Here is an 18,369-nt window from a genome sequence, read left to right on the forward strand (position 1 = left end):
AGTGGTTTCAAACTCCAGCAGGCATCACAAGGCCCTGGCGGCCTTGTTACCAGCACTGGGCCCCAGCCCAGCGTTTCTAATCAGTAGGTCTGAATATGTATAGTCCCAGAATTCACATTTTGGAGAAGCTTCTAGGTGATGCTGTTGGTCTGTGGACCACGCTTTGAGAAGCAAGGATTTAGCCTGACTCCAGAGGCTGGCTCTCTCTTTAAGGCTGGGCTGAGCTCGGGAAAGTCACTCAGGTTTGTTAAACCTTAGGGTCTCCATCTGTAGAGGAGGTGGTCTGGGCCTATTTCTGAGGGTCCTAAGATTAAGTCAGAAGTTTCCAAATTTGCACATTAGAATCATTGGTGGGGTGGGGTAATTAAATTCCAAAGCCTAGGCCACAGTCCAGGCCAATTAAATCATCATTTCTGGGTAAGAAAGAGGCATCTGTAATCTCCTGCAGCTCCCAGGTGACTCCAAAGTACAGATGCATCTGGGACCCACTGGACTGAGTGATATAATGCAGCTAAAACATATGCCCTTGGAGTTCCCACTGTGGCACAGTGGGTTAAGAATCTGACTGCAGGGAGTTCCTGTCTTGGCTCAGCGGAAACGAATCTGACCAGCATCCATTAGGATGCAGGTCTAATCCCTGGCCTCACTCATTGGGTTAAGGATCTGGCATTGCTGTGAGCTGTGGTGTAGGTTGTAGACACAGCTTGGATCTGGCATTGTTGTGGCTGTGGTACAGACTAGCAGCTACAGCTCCCATTCGACCCCTAGCCTGGGAACCTCCATATGCTGCAAGTGTGGTCCTAAAATTAAAAAAAGACCCCCCCCCAAAAAAAAAAAGAATCCGACTGCAGTGGCTCAGGTCACTGCAGAGGTTTGGGTTCAATCCCAGCCTGGTGCAGTGGGTTAAAGGATCTGTCGTAGGTTGGAGCTGAGACTCAGATTCAATCCCTGGCCTGGGAATTCCCATGGGTACGGTCATTAAAAAAAAAAAAAACTGCCCTGGAGTTCCCATCTTGGCTCAGTGGTTAACGAATCCAACTAGGAACCATGAGGTTGCGGGTTTGATCCGTGACCTCGCTCAGTGGGTTAGGGATCTGGCGTTGCTGTGAGCTGTGGTGTAGGTTGCAGACGAGGCTCGGATCCCACGTTTTTGCCCTAGAAAAGGCAAAAAGGCAAAAATACAAAAAAAAAAAACAAACCAAAAACCCAAAACAACAAAAAAAAGAACAACTGCCCTAATGCTGGTTTGCGGTGAGCGCCTCCCAGATGGAATTCTTATTATGAGAGCTTTGTGATCTGATCTGGACAGTAGGTGACAGTTAGGAGGGCATAGAGCAGCCCACAAAAGTCCTGGAATGGTGAACCTGGGTTTCCCAGAGCAAGAAGAGGGAGAGGGGAGCCCTGAGGCCTGTGCCAGCTCTGCTGGAGAAACACAGGCAGAAGCCAAGGGCAGCTCCTGGGCTCTCTGCTCCTCTTTTCTGCACACCTGTTCTGGGCACTGAGGCCACGTGACAGCAGGCAGCAGGCCTACTCTCCCACTCAGGAAAGGTTTCATCAAATCCTGATGAAATTAGGACATGATGCTGTGACTAGTGGGTGGGTTCATACCCAGTAGAGCTGTGAGGAGCTGCAGACACAGTCAGCTTCCACACACTCACTTTCCGGGTCATCACAACAGCCAAACCTTTCATGCTCAGATTGTGCTTTGGCCTCTCTGGGCTCTCACGACCGTGGCCTCTGGGGTGGCTGGCCTGAGGGGGGAGCCATCAGGGACCAGGGCCGGCCTCCACCCCCATCCTTCTCTCCCTGGCTGGTGTCCTAGGAGCAAAAAATGAGAGGCTGGCTCAGGGTGATGAGCCAGATGGTGGCCAGGACAGGCCCCGGACAGGCCCTGAGCACAGGGCTCTCGGGAGGAGGGGGTTCAAAGTGAGTTATGCTTTCTTCAGTTTCCCCAGGCCCACCTTCAGGAAGAGATCAGTAGCCTTGAAGTGATTTTAGCTGCCTGGCCTCTTGGGGTGAGGGAGGCTGTGAGGCGAGCAGGGCAGGAAGGACAGAAGCACACAAGGAAAGCATCCTTCATCTGGTCCCTGATCAAAAACAGCTATGTTCCCCGGCCGCTCCGCCCTCGCCCGGGAAGGAGGCCAGGGCAGGGCGTGGAGGTGTGTTTCTGTGCTCTGTGCCCTGGCACAGGACTCCCTTTGCTAAGAAGCCCAGGACTACAGAGGATTAAGGAATTAAATGTCAGCCCTTCAAGTGGGGGCAGTGCCAGGTCATAGACACAGCTGTCGGGGTGCGGAGGGGAGGCAGCAGGAAAAAAGAAAAGGCACCGGTACAAGTTTTGATTTGTCAAGGGGCTTTCAGCAGACTCTTTGTCTAAAAAGAGACATCCGCAGAGTGACCACAGTTCCATTAACAGCTGTGCCGGGGGCCAGCTGTGCGCGGCTTTGATGGAGGCCCTGGACAGCGAGAGCAGAAGCTGCCAGGAAGCACGGTGACCAGAAAGAGCCCCAGCCAAGAGCAGCTGCCAACGGGCCTTCCAAGAGGACAGATTTATTGCATCTAAATCTTTTCTATTTTATTATTATTATTATTATTATTTTACAGAGCACTCACAGCAAGGAAAACTTTCACTCACTTAAATAGACTGAAAACGTGGATTGCTTTGGTCCCAGCGTGATGAAGGAAGAGGGGACGTGCACTGGCTTTCTTTCTTGCTAACTTGTGATGCTGCAGTCAGGGACGCACCCTCTGAGTCTCAGTGTTCTCATGCATATTATGGGCTAACAGCATGGATGTTTTAGGGAGGTTGGGGAGAGCAAGTGAAAGAATCCATAGAAAAGCTTTGCCTGAGTACCAAGCAGGACCCTGTGGGGCCTTCTTGCAAGAGCCCCCCTCTGGTCTGTAAAAGGCACTCCTAGGGCTTTCTTGAGTTCCAACGAGTACAATTAATTAGAAAAATGAGAAAACGGGGAAAGAAAGGAAAACAGTGAAGCAAGACAAAATAACAACAGTTCAACCCGTCAAGGAAGTCAAGGACCTTTAGTTCCTCCTCAAGAGCTAAAGATAATCTTCTGAGCCATAGCCTCTGAGCTATTTTGCAGATATGAAACCCCCACCAGCTGCCCACAAGCATGCAGACCCCAGACCTGGGGGGACCAGAAGGCTGGTGATGTTGACTCCCGATCACCTCCCCACCAACCAGAAGAATGTCCCACGTCCACAGCTCCCCTTCCTCACCTTGTCTTTAAAAACCTTCCCCTGAAAGCCCTCGGGGCCTTTGGCCCTCTGAGCACCTGCCGCCTGGACTCCTTGCTTGGCGCCTGCAGGAAATGCCGCCCTTTCCTTCCCTGCAGCCAGTAGCTTGGCTTTAGGGCACTGGAGCCAGGGACCCAAGTCTAACCTTGAATTTCAGAAGTACTATCTGGGCTAAATCCTTCTGAGATAGTCTGAGGGGCACACCTGTCCCAGTTCATCCTCTGGGGGAAGCAAAGGGCTCTAGGGGTTAGGAGCGAAAAGGAGGAGCCAACAAAGGGGCTCGGCTGCCGTGGGTCTCAGCATCCTCACCTGTTCCGTGATCCTCTTCCCCAGATTCTCGCCGGGGCAGCTAAATGGAGCAGAGACTGTGAAGAGCAGAGTGACCCCGAGAGGTGCCCTGCCTCCTTCTTGAATGCACATTGTAGAAACAGTTGATACAGGAGGTATGTGAGCCAACCAGCTGAACGGATTAAAACCCCTATAAATTCCCTCTCTCTTTTTTTTTTGGTCTTTTTAGGGCCGCACCCTTGGCATATGGATGTGCCCAGGCTAGGGGTTGAACTGGAGCTACTGCTGGTGGTCTATGCCACAGCCACAGCAATGCCAGATCCGAGCCATGTCTGTGACCTACACCACAGCTCACGGCAACGCCAGATTCTTAACCCAGGGCATGAGGCTAGGGATCGAACCTGCAACCTCATGGTTCCTAGTTGGGTTCATTACTGCTGAGCCATGAGGGGAACTCCCCAAATTCTCTCTTGATATTGGATTATGAAGATTCATCAGAAATGAATCCATCTTTGGCGAGATGATGAAGGAACCATCCTTTTCTAGAACAAAGACTTCTCTGGCCAGAATTTACGGTGATAAAGGTTCTTTTTCTACTTCAAAGTAGGTAGTTTGGAGCTAAAAGATTTAAATGCAGTGTTGGGCTCTGCAATATCTATTTCCTCCTGACGTTTCACATTCATTCCCTTCTGAGGGTTAATCCCTCACTGTGGCACCAGCCCCCTTCAGCTTTGCGCTTTCAAACTGCCTCTTTTTATGTCCCAGCAAGGAATCCAGATAACCAGTTAACTGGCTTCCAATTCCTGTACTCACTGCTGGCCACATGACCCACCCACCAGCTCCCCCACTGTCCAATCATTTTACCCAAATGCACATTCCTCCATCCGAGGTTTACAGGATAAGGAAGCAATTGATGCCACACCTTCTGGTCAGGTGTGAAGGGGTTCTTTGGCTGGCTTTTATAGCAGAGAAGTATCCACAGCTGTCCCATATTCTCCTTCCTGGAAACCTGGTCCCAGGGAAACGGGGCAGTGGCTTAAGCCATGAACTATTGTCCTGCTCTGGTCCTAAACATATGGCATTGGGAACGTTCTGGGTCAGTGGATTCTGGAATTCTGGTAGCCTACTGAGTTAAATTCTACTTTACATCAATCCCTTAATTAGCGAAACTAATGTAGAAGTGCTGATGTCCTATCCCTTAGTTAATCTGAAAGAAGTTGTACACAGACTTTAGCATCGCTCACTGCAGTATTTTGCCCCATGGTCCTCTTCTGAGGGATTTCAGCATTTTCTCACAGGCTTCCTTCCTGAGCCCGATAACCCCATGTTTTCAGGGCAAGGCAGAGGAAGGCCTCAGAAGATGGAGTTAGTAGACGTGAAAAGCAGAGAAGGGAAAAATAATTCTGCATTCAAGACAGGACATCACTGACGGTTTTCAACAAGTTATCCAAGGATAGGATATACCCGCAGTGAGCAAAGAGGCGGGGGACTCGATTTTCAAGCGCTCATGTGAGCAGAACATAGGAGGCGTGCTTTGGCGGCTTGGAGACCACCCCATACCGCGTCCAGTTCTCCTGCCAAGAAATGACAGATGTATGCTGCCTGGGCAGGTAGAGTGTGACTGGGGCTGTGACGCATCTGTCCCAGCACGCCTGTCCATCTGCTAGGTTCAGGTCCCTGCCCTCTTAAGCACTTCATGGCACTAAGGCAGGTGACCACCTACAGGCACCCCAGAGACCATGGTAGGGACAGGCTCTACAGGAAACCTGGACACAGAGGAAGTCAAGGATGTTCCAGAGCTGGGCATTGATGGCGAAGCAGCAGCAGTATCTACAGAAGGCAAGCGAAAGGATTGACAGTTGTGACCCCAAACACAGGCCCCCGACTCAGTCACCTCTGTGGGTGTAGCTGGAGAATATTAAACAGCTGATCTGAACATAATTCACTCTACCTGTGGGGCCAGGAGAATGAGTTCTGGGAAATCCTTTTTTTTTTTTTTTTGGCCATGCCTGTGGCATGTGCAAGTTCCTGGGCCAGGGATTGAACCCGCCCCACAGCAGTGACCTGAGCCACAGCAGTGACAACACCAGATCTTTAACCTGCTGAGCCACCATAGAACTCCCAGGAAAATATGTATTATTCAGACCTACGAAGTGCTTTGTTCCCATCCTGCAGCATCCTGCCCCCTTGGCGATGCTAGAGATGGCCGATGAGAAAGCATCAGCTGACACTGCACGTACAGAATCCATTCCAAAGCCTAGTTCATAATTCTTCGATATGTGGGTAAAAATGACTTGGCCTTCTTTTAAAGGGACATCGTGGATGGGATCAATTGCCGAGAATGTCACACCAAAGGGTTGACTGGGGAGGCTAAAGGTAGTCATCTCTCTGCCATCCCAAACACAGCTGCCGTGAGCCTGGCTGTCATCCAAAGGAAAATGGCCCGCATGCGCATGGCACGCACACACACACACACACACACACACACACACACACACACACACACACACAGGGTATGACTGCAGGCTGCTGTCCCAACATAGGAAAAACCAAGCGAAGGACAGCAGAGAATAGACGTCTCCCTGGTACCACCCGTTATTTGGCACCAGCTCACCTGTTCCTCTGTCATGACTCTTCCACCTCTTTGGAACCATTCCTGAATACTTTCTAATCCTTTCTGGGGATCTGGCCCTTTGGGATTCACAGATGACGTGCCCTGGCCTTTGCTCCCGGGGCCTGTGGTCTGGGAGGGGAGGGTGGAACTGTCCCCCCCGGTGTCTAGTTCCTTCTAGTACACGACCGGGTGCATCCTCTGTAACTGCAGGGTCAGTGTTGGGAAGGTGGGCACCTTGCATGTGTTGTTCTGGCCTCACCTACAGCGGGGGCGAGAGGCCACTCGACCCTCTGGTCACAACTGGCTGCAGGTGCACCATCAGAGCCACATGAGCATGGACAGATCCGAGGGGTTAAGGTTTCCAACACCCACAACAGCAGAGAAACAGGGAGAAAAAGCTGCGAGCCTGGTCTTGTCTTTACCCCAGGAAATTCATTCATTCACTGTGTTGACTTGTACAGAATTCAGGAAAAAAGAGACCACCCTCTGTACTTAGGACAAATAGCAGTTTGCTGTTCCCAATGAGGCAAAGAACACTTCTGAAACTGAGGTAAGGATGTGTGGGCAGGAGAGTGTGTGTGTGTGTGTGTGTGTGTGTGTGCGCGTGTGTGTGATGTGCCTATTTGGGAAGAACCTCTTATTAAGATCAGAAGGTGTGGAAGTCATGAAAGAGATCAGACTAGTCTAGGTTACCCACGTAAGCAAGTGTGAGGAAGAGGAATAGCTAGTTTTTAAAAAAGCATATACATCGGAGGTCCTGTTGTGGCTCAGTGGTAACGAACCCAACTAGTATCCATGAGGACGTGGGTTTGACCTCTGGCCTCACTCAGTGGGTCGAGGAGCTGGCATTGCCATGAGCTGTGGTGTAGGCCGGCAGCTGCAGCTGTGATTCCACCCCTAGCGTGGAAATTCTATGTGCCGTAGGTACAGTCCTAAAAAAGACAAAACAAAACAAAACAAAAGGCAGATATATGCACCCCCCCTTAGTTGCAGGGACACCATAAGAATAAAGTTTATGGAAGTTGGAGTTGGCATTACAGATACAACATTTTATATTGGGAGCCTCATTGCTTTAAGCTTTAAAAGGTAGTACTTAGTATTTAATGTAGGCCTTCAGTGAGACTGAAGAATAAGATGTGGAGGTTTTCTCCTTGCCTGATTCTGAGAGTACTGGTTTTCCTTCATTATCATATTTTTTTCAAAATCGCCACTTAATTGAATAGGCAATGAAGCGTGTCCCAGTGAAATGAGGCTGTTTCACGACTGTATCTGTTTGGGTCTGTCCTTTATACCACAGTTTGCCTTTCCGGTCAACAGGAAATTGGACTGAGGGACTTTAAGGGAAGGCGATGATTCTCTATTGCTTTGGGGTGGGGGGTGGGGGGTAAAAAATAACTACTTCTCTGCACAAAATGATCATCTTCCAGGTGCCAACCTCACACTCGGAGTTACACATGACATGGCGGGCTGGGCCCAGAAAGCCTTATTAAATGAATGCAAGACTTTTCCTGAGAAACCCCATCTCCCTACAAAGCCTCCTCTGCTGCCTGCAGGAAACAGACATGGAACTGCTGAGCGTCAGTTAAAAGCCCAGAAATGTGCTGGGAAGGTAAGGCTTCCTGACTGTGCCAGCTGATAAACCAGTGGGTCATCAGAGGCAATTCTGAGACCTTTTGAAAAGAACACGTTCTTTCCAATTATAGTTTACTGTCGTCAGATTAGATCATTTTCAAAAGAAGGTCCCTAAATTACAGACTGCACATCTCTCACTGCCTGCGTCAATTACATACAGACAGAACCTCTGCAGAATTCATCTCACTGGACCCTAATCACACACTGCCACGTTCTGCCCTAGACCACCTCCAAAGTCTGGGTATAACAGCGCTGAGGAAATAGGAGCAGACAGCTCGCTCCTAAGGAAGGGACACTCAGGTCCTCTTACTGAATCACTTCCTATACAACAACAACAACAACAAAAAACCCAGATTCTGCTTTCTGCTGCTGCTGGTACCCAGAGCAGACACTGAGTGAGTGCCTGGAGGCCACATGGATGACGGAAGATCTGGGCTGATGCGCATGTCATTCAAATGGATTTCTGAGCCAACATGTAAGGAACAAACAGAGCCAGTGTCTTTGTTTAAACATGGAATTTTCTAGTTCGTTGGGCCAATTTCCCTTCCCGCTGGGCTGTGAACTGAGGCTTGGAGGTGAGAACCACTTGGTCCTCAGCTCACGTATGACTCCGCTTCCGGGTCGTCCAGCTCCCTGGGCTCCAGGTCCTGTTGCCACCTCTGAATTTTAGGACCTGCCATCGTGCTCTGTGAAGTCTTCATCGTGAGACCGAATCACCTTGTTTGATTCCCCATTGCTGTGGACAGGCCACACATAATCTGTCTCTGTGGCTGTAGCCTTTTGTGTGTGTGCACGCTGGCTGGTGTGTATTGTACACTTGTTAACTGAGAAAGTCCCCTCCCACCTGCTCTGTGATTTTCCTCTATCATCTTTCCTTTTTCTCTTCTTTTATTTTATTGAAGTAGAGTTGACTTACAATGTTGTGTAGTTTCAGGTATATAGCAGTCATTCAGTTATATGTATATAGCTCTATGCGTTTTCAGATTCTTTTCCAGAGTAGGTTATTACAAGACATTGACTAGAGTTCCCTGGGCAGTTCAGTAGGTCCTTATTTATTTTATATACAGTGATGTGTATCTGTTAATCTCAAACTCCTAATTTAGCCCTCTCCTACTTCCCCTTTGGTAAACATGTTTGTTTTTCTTTTTTTCACTGAATCTCATCTCTTGTTTAACCATTCTTTTTTTTTAATTTCAAACTATTTATTTTAGTTGATTTACAGTGTTCTCTCAATCTCTGCTGTACAGCAAAGTGACTCATACACACACACACACACATTCTTTTTCTCACATTATCCTCCATCGTATTTCATCAGAAGTTCCCTGTGCTGTATAGCAGGACCTCATTGCTAGGTTTGTTTTCTGTGTCTGGGAGCCTATTTCTGTTGTTAAGTAGGTTCATTTGTATCCTTTTTTCAGATTCCACATAGAAGTGATGTCATATGATGTTGTCTTTGTCTGACTTACGTCACTTAGTGTGATCATCTCTCACTTTTTTTCTCTGCTTCCAGTGAATCTCTTCTCCCAACTATGCTCCTGCCTACCCTGTCAACATGCGCACACACACACTGACACACACTCACTCACACAACCACTCACACACAATCACACATATGCCCCCCCCAAACACACACTCACCCACTCACAGGCACATTCACACACTCAATACCCTCACAACCCACTTGCATCCCATCACACGCACACCCCCCCACCCACACACCCTCATTGTCACGTCTTGATCTTGCTTCCCTTCTGGGTGCTGCTCCAGCTCTTTGCTTGGATTCATTCCTCTGAGAACAAGCTACACAATTGTCTTCACCACACACGCAGCCCCCACTCCATTGCCATGGGGTTCATGGTTCACACACCACAACCTGGTAGGCAATGATGACAAAGGGAAATTATAACAGAGAAATTGCCATGCAGGCAAACAGAAATGGGGTCAGGCAGCCCCAAAGACCCGGTCTCAGACATGTCCCTGCACTGATGAGGACCCAGACTTCCCGTGACCTGGACCAAAGTCAAGGACGCCAGCCATCTTTAAAACGACACCTGCCAGCTGCAAACCACAAGGTTCCCCCTTGTGACTGCAACCATTTCAGACCCCAGTCAATCTCTGCTCGACTAGCACCCTCACTGCTTTCCAGCTGTGATTGTAATTCCTGATAAATGACTCCCCTTTCTCTGTGTTTTTCCTGTCGTCTTCTTGCCATTTTATCCTTTCTCCTATTAAGGTCCAGTTCCTCATCACCTCCTCCAGAAAGTCCTCTGAGATTCCCTTAGGCAGAATCAGCCCCTTCACTAGGGTCACCATCATTCTGACTTACATGTTACTACAGTTAACAGTTTAAATGTTCTCTATTATGGTATTTTACGTTCTTGGAGGACAAGTGAATTATAAATATCTTCGTGTTGCCTAGTGCCATGGATATAGTAGGTGTGTCATTAAGTGTTGGCTACATTGTGCTGAAAAGGGATCAGCAGACTTACTTCGGGGTTAGTTTGGGACCAAGACAAATCGGGCTCTTTTTCTAACTTTTTAAGAGGGGAACTGAGATCTTTGAGCAGAGCAAGCCTCAAAGTTTCACCAGGGCAGCTGGGGTGGGGTGGGGTCTTCTTTCCTGGAAGATGTACTGGCATGGAAGGAGGGGCCTGCAGAGGACCTCTACCTGCTGCTGATGGCGCAGGACCAGGTCGGGTCTCGTCTCTCGGGTGATGTGTTAGGGGAGGCGATGTGAAATGCGGTCAGGGTAAGAACCATCACAGGCCACAGCGCAGACTTCTTCTTTCCTGGTGTTGTGTGAAAATTATGGAGGGAGGCAAGGCTTGAATCAGCAACATTACTGTGATTGTTGAAATGGCTGACAGTAGGTAAGAATGGAGAGGAATATGTATTGAATGAACATAAGTTCATCGAAGGCTAAGGCTATAATGGACCAGGTCACAAAATGTCAATCTTAAACATCCAATGCCTTCAAAAAAAGGCTGATGAAAGGCAATCATGAGAGTTCAAGAAGGAAAACTTGCAGCAATGGCTACAAAAAGAATTTGTCTCCTCTCATGTAGGAATTTGATATCTTGGAACAACTTGAGAGATTTTGTAAAAAAATGTTATTGTTGTTTTGTACCATGAGGCATTAGCTATGTTATTTTACTGTTAAGTGGCATTTCCACATGTTATAAGGGGAAATCTTGCCTTTCTCTTGTTTCTTCCATTGATCCTGGATCTGGTGGCTTTTGTAGAAAAGTAGATGTTCCTTTTTTAACATAGAAGTATAGTCAATTTACAACGCTGTGTTAATTTCTGCTGTACAGCAAAGTGACTCAGTTTTACATGTAAATATAGTTTTTCTCACATTCTTTCCCATGATGGTTTATTGCAGGATACTGAGTAGAGTTCCCTGTGCTGTACAGTAAGACTTTGTTGTTTATCCATTCTATACATAAAAGGTCACATTGAAAAGCACATATTCTTTGCTGTCTTTGCTGTATGTGACATTGGCGCTTGGAATCTTTTTTTTTTTTGTCTTTTTTTTGCTATTTCTTTGGGCCGCTCCCGCGGCATATGGAGGTTCCCAGGCTAGGGGTCGAATGGGTGCTGTAGCCGCCAGCCTACGCCAGAGCCACAGCAACTCAGGATCCGAGCCACGTCTGCAACCTATACCACAGCTCATGGCAATGCCGGATCGTTAACCCACTGAGCAAGGGCAGGGACCAAACCCGCAACCTCATGGTTCCTAGTCGGATTTGTTAACCACTGTGCCACGACGGGAACTCCTGGAATCTTAACATACCTCCTTGCATGTGAATTAGCTAATTCTGATGTCCGGGGTTCATTTTAACTTTTTTCTTCCATTACTCTTTTAGTGACAAGCATGCGAAAGGAATAACAGGTCAACCTCTCTGGGTAGATGCTAACCCAAAGCATCCATCCCGTGGTTCTCTTGCATCCCTTATATTGATGGCAGTTAACCTCTCTGGCCCCTGCTTCTCTTGGCTCCAAAACCCTTCGTCACTTGTTACCAGAATTACTCAGCACACTCAACGATAATTTTCCTATATGACGAGATTTTAATAAACAGTCACGTTCTAATGAGGTCTTCATAAAACTGACTAAATATGTTTAGAAATCATTAACTTAAATTACTGGTGCAAAAATCTCCTTGGGGAGGTCCCCAGACTTGGTTCTAAGGCTTTGGGCAGATGGATGAGTACAGTGGAGTCCTGAGGCTCCAGGCAAACGGTGTCAGTGGGGGTGCCTGGGAAACAGGCGGTGGGTAAAGAGCTCCGTGTTCCTGGCGGCGGCAGGGAGGGGGTGATCATTAAAGAGGGAAAACAACTGCAACACCTCCCAGCGGTGCAATTTACCTGCCAGGTGGGCAGCTATCAGCAGGTGCCAGGGAAACTGGCGCAGGACCACAACACGTGGGCGGAAGGGGATGCGGGGCCGAACGGAAGCCTTAGATGATGACAGGTCCTGGCAGATGTGCGGTGGAGCCCGCTGGAGGGAAGTGAGGTGTTTGAGGCTTCTGCACAGGTGCTGTGACAGGGAGGCCTCCCAGCGGCTCCAGCTCTGGCAATTACAGCGGCCTAATGCAGAGCGCTCCAGGGCAAAAACCCGGGGACAGCTTCCCGGCTCTGGCTTAATGAGTCAAGCCTGTGTAAACAAACAGCGTCGGCCTGGCTCATGCCTGATTCATGAAGGACACGCTTCGTGCAGTCAACACGTTAAGTAGGCAGTTGCTGCCCTTAAAACCCATGTCGTTTTCATTTCTTCAGTGGTTTGTTGTCGCTGTTTCCAAGCGTGGAAAATGGGGACGGCATCTCTCAGCAGATGTGCGGGACAAACAATGGGAAGTGGCCTGGAACACGGGGAGGCCTTCTCCCAGAGGGAATGCGACCTCTTGTCAACACCCCCAAGTCACATCAGACATTTCAAGGACAGATGCCATTAAGTGCATTACTAATTGAAGACAGGCTGGACCAAGGGGTGGATGGTAACAGAGGGGACTCTTCAGAGCTTACCACGTCCCCACAAACTGGGTGAGGATTTGGAAGGATTTTTTTTTTTTTTTTTTTAAGTAAGCTGACCAGACCTAAAATTACTGGGTGTCTGTGAATCTGTCTGTGGGTTTCCATTTATGGCTGAAACATTTGGCTGAAGCTCCATGGCTGCTTGTCAGAAAGAACAGTTTCCATCAAAAATACCAACAGTGGCCACTCTGTATGGCACAAGTCCAATATCTGATGGAAGGGACAGAGACCACTACTTTTTTTTTGGGGGGATCTTTTTGTCTTTTCAAGGCCACATCTACTATATAGAGGTTCCCAGGCTAGGGGTCCACTTGTAACTGTAGCTGCCTGCCTACACCAGAGCCACAGCAGCACAGGATCCAAGCCACGTCTGTGACCTACACCACAGCTCACGGCAATGCCGGGTCCTTAACCCACTGAGTGAGGCCAAGGATCAAACCTGGGTTGTCATGATTGCCAATCAGGTTCACTAACTGCTGAGCCACGACAGGAACTCCCTACCTGGCCTTTTTGTTTGCTGTTATTCCAAGGCAGGTAACTGACAATGAACCCTGAAGCTCAGCAAAAGGTGCCATGTCTAACAGACAGTGGGCCTGAGTGCTTGAGGCTTTTTTTTTTTTTTTTTTAACTATAGTAATTTTACAGCATAATCTTCCTGTGATCTGTCTTGATTTTTTTTGTTTTTCCTAAGATGTCCTGATTTTTCTTTAAAAGCAAGAGGGTTTACCCTATGAAAATAGCTCTAAATCGCTAGGTCATAAGATAATGTACTTTGGAATTTCAATTAGGCAGGAAATACATGTGCCTTTATTTAAAAAAAAATCCAGTATTAGTTGTTATTTTTAATAATGATCTGCTTTCCAAGCCATTTATCTTGGGATTATCTTAAGAGAGTTCTGAGGCCACTATGTAAAATCTGAGGCTGTGAATGCTTTCAAGCAACGCGGTTATTGTGAGAGCAAAGCACCGTGACTCGGTCTCCAGATCTTTCTTCTTCCTCATCATACCTGGCAGTCAGCAAGTATTTGTGAGATGAGAGAAGGATTCGGAATGAATCCTACATTTCAGGGGAAGGCAAAGATGAAGTGTTCTGCTCAGCTGTTTCACAGGTAACCTTGCTGATGCCAACTGCTCTCTGACACAAAGAATTCTGGGAAAAATTCTTTCCCTCACTTTGTTGAGTTTTATGAGCTCCGTGTTGCTCACTACTGAGAGCCGGGAAGGACAGACCCAAACACCCGTAAGGCTGTCTCCTCCCTTAAAGGAGCCTGCTTTCTCTGGAGGTGAAATTTTTTTTTTTTTTTTGGTCTTTTGCCTTTTCTAGGGTTGCTCCCCCAGCATAAGGAGGTTCCCAGGCTAGGGGTCTAACCAGAGCTGTAGCCGCCGGCCTATGCTGAGCTGCGTCTGTGACCTACATCACAGCTCACGGCAATGCCGGATCCTCAACCTACTGAGCAAGGCCAGGGATCGAACCTGAAACCTTGTGCTTCCTAGTTGGATTCGTTAACCGCTGAGCCACAACGGGAACTTCCTTAAGGTTTTTTTTTTTTTTTTTTTCCCAGTAGTCATTACTGCTTTCCTAGTAAGGATCTGGGGTGAAAAAGGTAATTTACAGATGCCATTGTAGGTCTTAGCATTGCTGGAGGAAAGGTGAGCGTTCCATTAACACCTGTGTTTAGCAAGTTCTCAGGATGGGGTGGGATCTTCTCTAACCACCTGGCAAGTAGAAACTCATTGACTCTTTGCAAGAACCCTGTGAGGCAGGTGTCATCACGCCCCCACTGCCAGGGTGAGAGGCTGGTGGTGGGGAGGCTCAGGGACGCCCCCTGCACCACAGGTCAGTCATACAGGGACTCCCCCGGCCGCCTTGGTGCTAGGCCAGCTCCCCTGCTCTCACTCCTCCCAGGAGATGGGTAATTTAGAGACACAAATTGTTTCTATCCTGTTAGAATGTCAACTAGCCTTTTACAAGTTTTAATACTTCACAAAATGGTCCCATAGCTTCTCCCGTCTTGACACTATATTAATATCCTTTATTGTACAGAAACGTTTACATTTTAATTTCCTCATCCTTTTCTTAAAAGATTGAGCTTTTGGTATCTTTGCAACACACTTAAAAAAACAAAGATCATAAATATTTTATTCCATATTTTCTTCTAAAAGTTTTAGAGCTTTATTTGTTACATTTTGTTCTTTAACTGGTATTCATTTTGGGGTGTTTTATGAAATGGATAGGATTTTTTTTTTTTTTTTGGTCTACATGAAAAACCAAATGTCCCAGCTCAGTTGATAGAAAAGCTCATGTTTTTCCCAGTAATGACACATTTTCCCACAAATGCCTACATCAACTTCTGGGCTCCCTATTTTGATTTATTGATTTACTTATTTTTTCCCAATTTGTGGTATCTATAATTTTGCCTTTTCCTAGGTTCTTATCTAGTTCTGAGATCAAGGTAATACTGGTCTCTTAAAATAAAATGGGGGGATAGTCTTTCTTTTTGTCTCCTCAGAATAATTTTTATAAGATTTGGACTATTCATCCCTTGAGTATTTAGCAGAACATGTCTATAATACATTTGGGACTAGTGCTTTTTCCATGGGTCACTTAAACATTTTTTTTTCCTTTTTTTATGGTTGATTTACAATGTTCTGTCAATTTCTGCTATATAGAAAAGTGTCCATGGGTCACATTTTAACGGTAATTCACTTTTTAAATAATGAATGTCTTTTCAGAATTTCTGTTTCTTTTTGAGTCCGTTTTGGAAAATCATATTTGTCAAGAAAATTACCTACTTTATCGAAAATTTCAATTTTTTGTTACTTATGTATTATGGTAAAAAAAAAAACTTTATCGTGTTCCTAATATTGGTTATTTTTAATTTTCCTTTCTTTTGCTTCTGATTGTCAGATGTTTTTTAATTTCATTAGTCCACAAAAACTTTTTGATTATGGTGATTTTTGGTATTGTTTGAGTTTATTTAATAACTTTCTGTTCTTCTATGACATTTCCCTTTCAAAATTTTAAATTCAAAGTTTTTTATTAAAGTATAGTTGATTTACAATGATGTGCCAATGATGTGCCACTGTATGGCAAAGTGACCCACCCAGTCACACACACACACACACACTCCTTTTCTCATACTCTCTTCCATCATGTTCTATTCCAAGGCATTGGATATAGTTCCCTATGCTGTACAGTATTAGTCCTGCTTGACAATTACACTATTTTTCATTTTTTTCTCTTTAGTTGTACTCTGTTCCTCATTTATCTTTTTGAATTAGATGCTTCATTTTCTAATAGTAACGCTTAGGAACATATATAATGGTACACTTTTAGGTACCATTTTATTTGCGTCCTACGAGTTTATTATATCGTACTTTGTGATTCACAGTTCTATTTTCTATATTATATGAGAGTGTTTTACTTTGATCTGTGAATTAGTGCAAATGGTTTCATACCCAGATTCTAAGTGAAGATGGACTTGCCTCTGTGCTATTTCCCTGTCTGGGGCCCTGCTGACTTCCCTCCCTGCCTCCCTTTGCCTTTTCTCTGACTGTCTGTCCTTTGTGGGTTTAGGTTTTATGTGGCTATCTCTGTTCACATTCTTAGCATTGCACATGTTGAGATGTTACCTCCTATTCTTGATGAGCTTAAAACTGAAGATCCAATCTGATGCTACTGAGTAAAAAACAAACACTTCTTATCAGTAACTTATGCAGTTTGTTGTTGCTGATCACTACAATTTCTTTCTTTCTTTCTTTTTTGTCTTTTTGCCATTTCTTGGGCCACTCCCGTGGCATATGGAGGTTCCCAGGCTAGGGGCCGAATGGGAGCTGTAGTCACTGGCCTACACCAGAGCCACAGCAATGCAGGATCTGAGCCTTGTCTTCAACCTACACCACAGCTCACCGCAACGCTGGATCCTTAACCCACTGAGCAAGGCCAGGGATCAAACCCGCAACCTCATGGTTCCTAGTCGGATTTGTTAACCACTGAGCCACGACGGAAACTCCGATCACTACAATTTCTTTAAGATGACTTACTTGCAGTGATCTTGTGATTACACAGTTAACATGGAAAAGGGTTCAGTAAATACACAGGGCATAATTTACTACATGAAGGTTAATTCTTTTGCATGAAAAGTTAAAGTAAGTAAAGTTTTTTTAACAGCTAGATATTTTTCAGTTCTATTTATTCGCTTTTAGAAAAAAATGAAACTCCTAAAAGATGCCAATAATAAGAATAGTATTGAGCAAATGCATAAGGGAATTGCAAAATAAAACTATCTCATGATACATTAAAAAGAAAAAAACCTCAAGATCAAGATCCACCTGCTTAGACTCCAACGGGCAGAGCGCTGGAGCCCTGCCCTCGCCCCCATTTCCTTCTGGTCTCCACTAGTTTCCTTTCCTGAGAGCTAAGCTAAACATTTTTGAAATTTGTTTACACATATATTTATATTTTATGTTAAATACATTAATATATATATATATTTATCTTGTATCTAGAATTTCTAGATGTTTGTAGGAGGAGGTCATTTTTGCTAGAATTGTAAGTACCTCCCACTTTTTAAGTCTTTCTTCTTCCTTGTTTGTGCTTCCTGATATTTTCTGAAAATCTTTTTTTTTTTTTTTGGTCTTTTTGTCTTTTTAGGACTGCACCCACAGCATAGGGAGGTTTCCAGGCTAGGAGGTGAACTGGAGCTGTAGCTCTGGCCTACACCACGCCACAGCAACACCAGATCTGAGACGCATCTGTGACCTACCCCACAGCTCATGGAAATGCGGGATCCTTAACCCACTGAGCAAGGCCAGGGGTTGAACCTGCGTCCTCATGGATACTAGTTAGATTCATTTCCACTGAGCTGCGACAGGAACTCCTAAAAATCCAGCTTCGGAAGAAGCATAACTGATGTACAGAGTATCCCCATCACACAATTTGATAGGTTTCCGACAGGTGCATACACCCTTGGTACCCTCCTACACCCAAGGTAACAGAAAACATCCCCCGTAGTTTCCTGTGAGCTTCTAGGCCCGTGTACCTGCGCGTGACGGGGGGTGTGGTGGGGGTGGTAAGAGCACTCAACAGGAGCTCTACCCTCTTAAACAAAGTGTGTGATGCCCTATTGTTGGCTATAAGCACTTTTTGTTCAGCAAGTCTCTAGAACCTGTTCATCTGGCGTGGCTGAAACTTCATTTCCACGGAACGTAATGTCCCGAGCCCCCCTCCCCCATCCCTGGCAGCCACCCTTGTACTTTCTGCTTCTGTGCACTTGACTCTCCCCCATCACTCCTGAGTGGAGTCACATGGTATCTGTCCTTTTGTGACTGGCTTATGTCACCTGGAGCGATGTCCTCCAGGTGTATCTATGTTGTCATATATGGCAGGATTTCCTTTCTTTTAAAGGCTGACAGAGAAAATTAAGAAACAGCCCCTGTATTTCAATTCAAGGCTAACCTCCGGGCTGAGGGTCAACCCCTCAAGGTCCGTTAGCTTTCAGAAGTAATAGGTTCTCCAGCAGACCCACAGAATTGGCCCCAGTATTT

The 18,369-nt window shown here is 46.3% G+C and overlaps 1 protein-coding gene across 6 annotated transcripts in view; it reads right to left on the reverse strand.

Moving 5' to 3' along the window:
- The window catches only part of PTPRM (protein tyrosine phosphatase receptor type M), a 749,971-nt gene that overhangs the window by 37,216 nt on the left and 694,386 nt on the right, over positions 1–18,369 (reverse strand). The gene's annotated exons all lie outside the window — the stretch shown is intronic.

Source organism: Phacochoerus africanus, chromosome 8 (genome assembly GCF_016906955.1).
Source record: "Phacochoerus africanus isolate WHEZ1 chromosome 8, ROS_Pafr_v1, whole genome shotgun sequence".
NCBI lineage: Eukaryota > Metazoa > Chordata > Mammalia > Artiodactyla > Suidae > Phacochoerus > Phacochoerus africanus.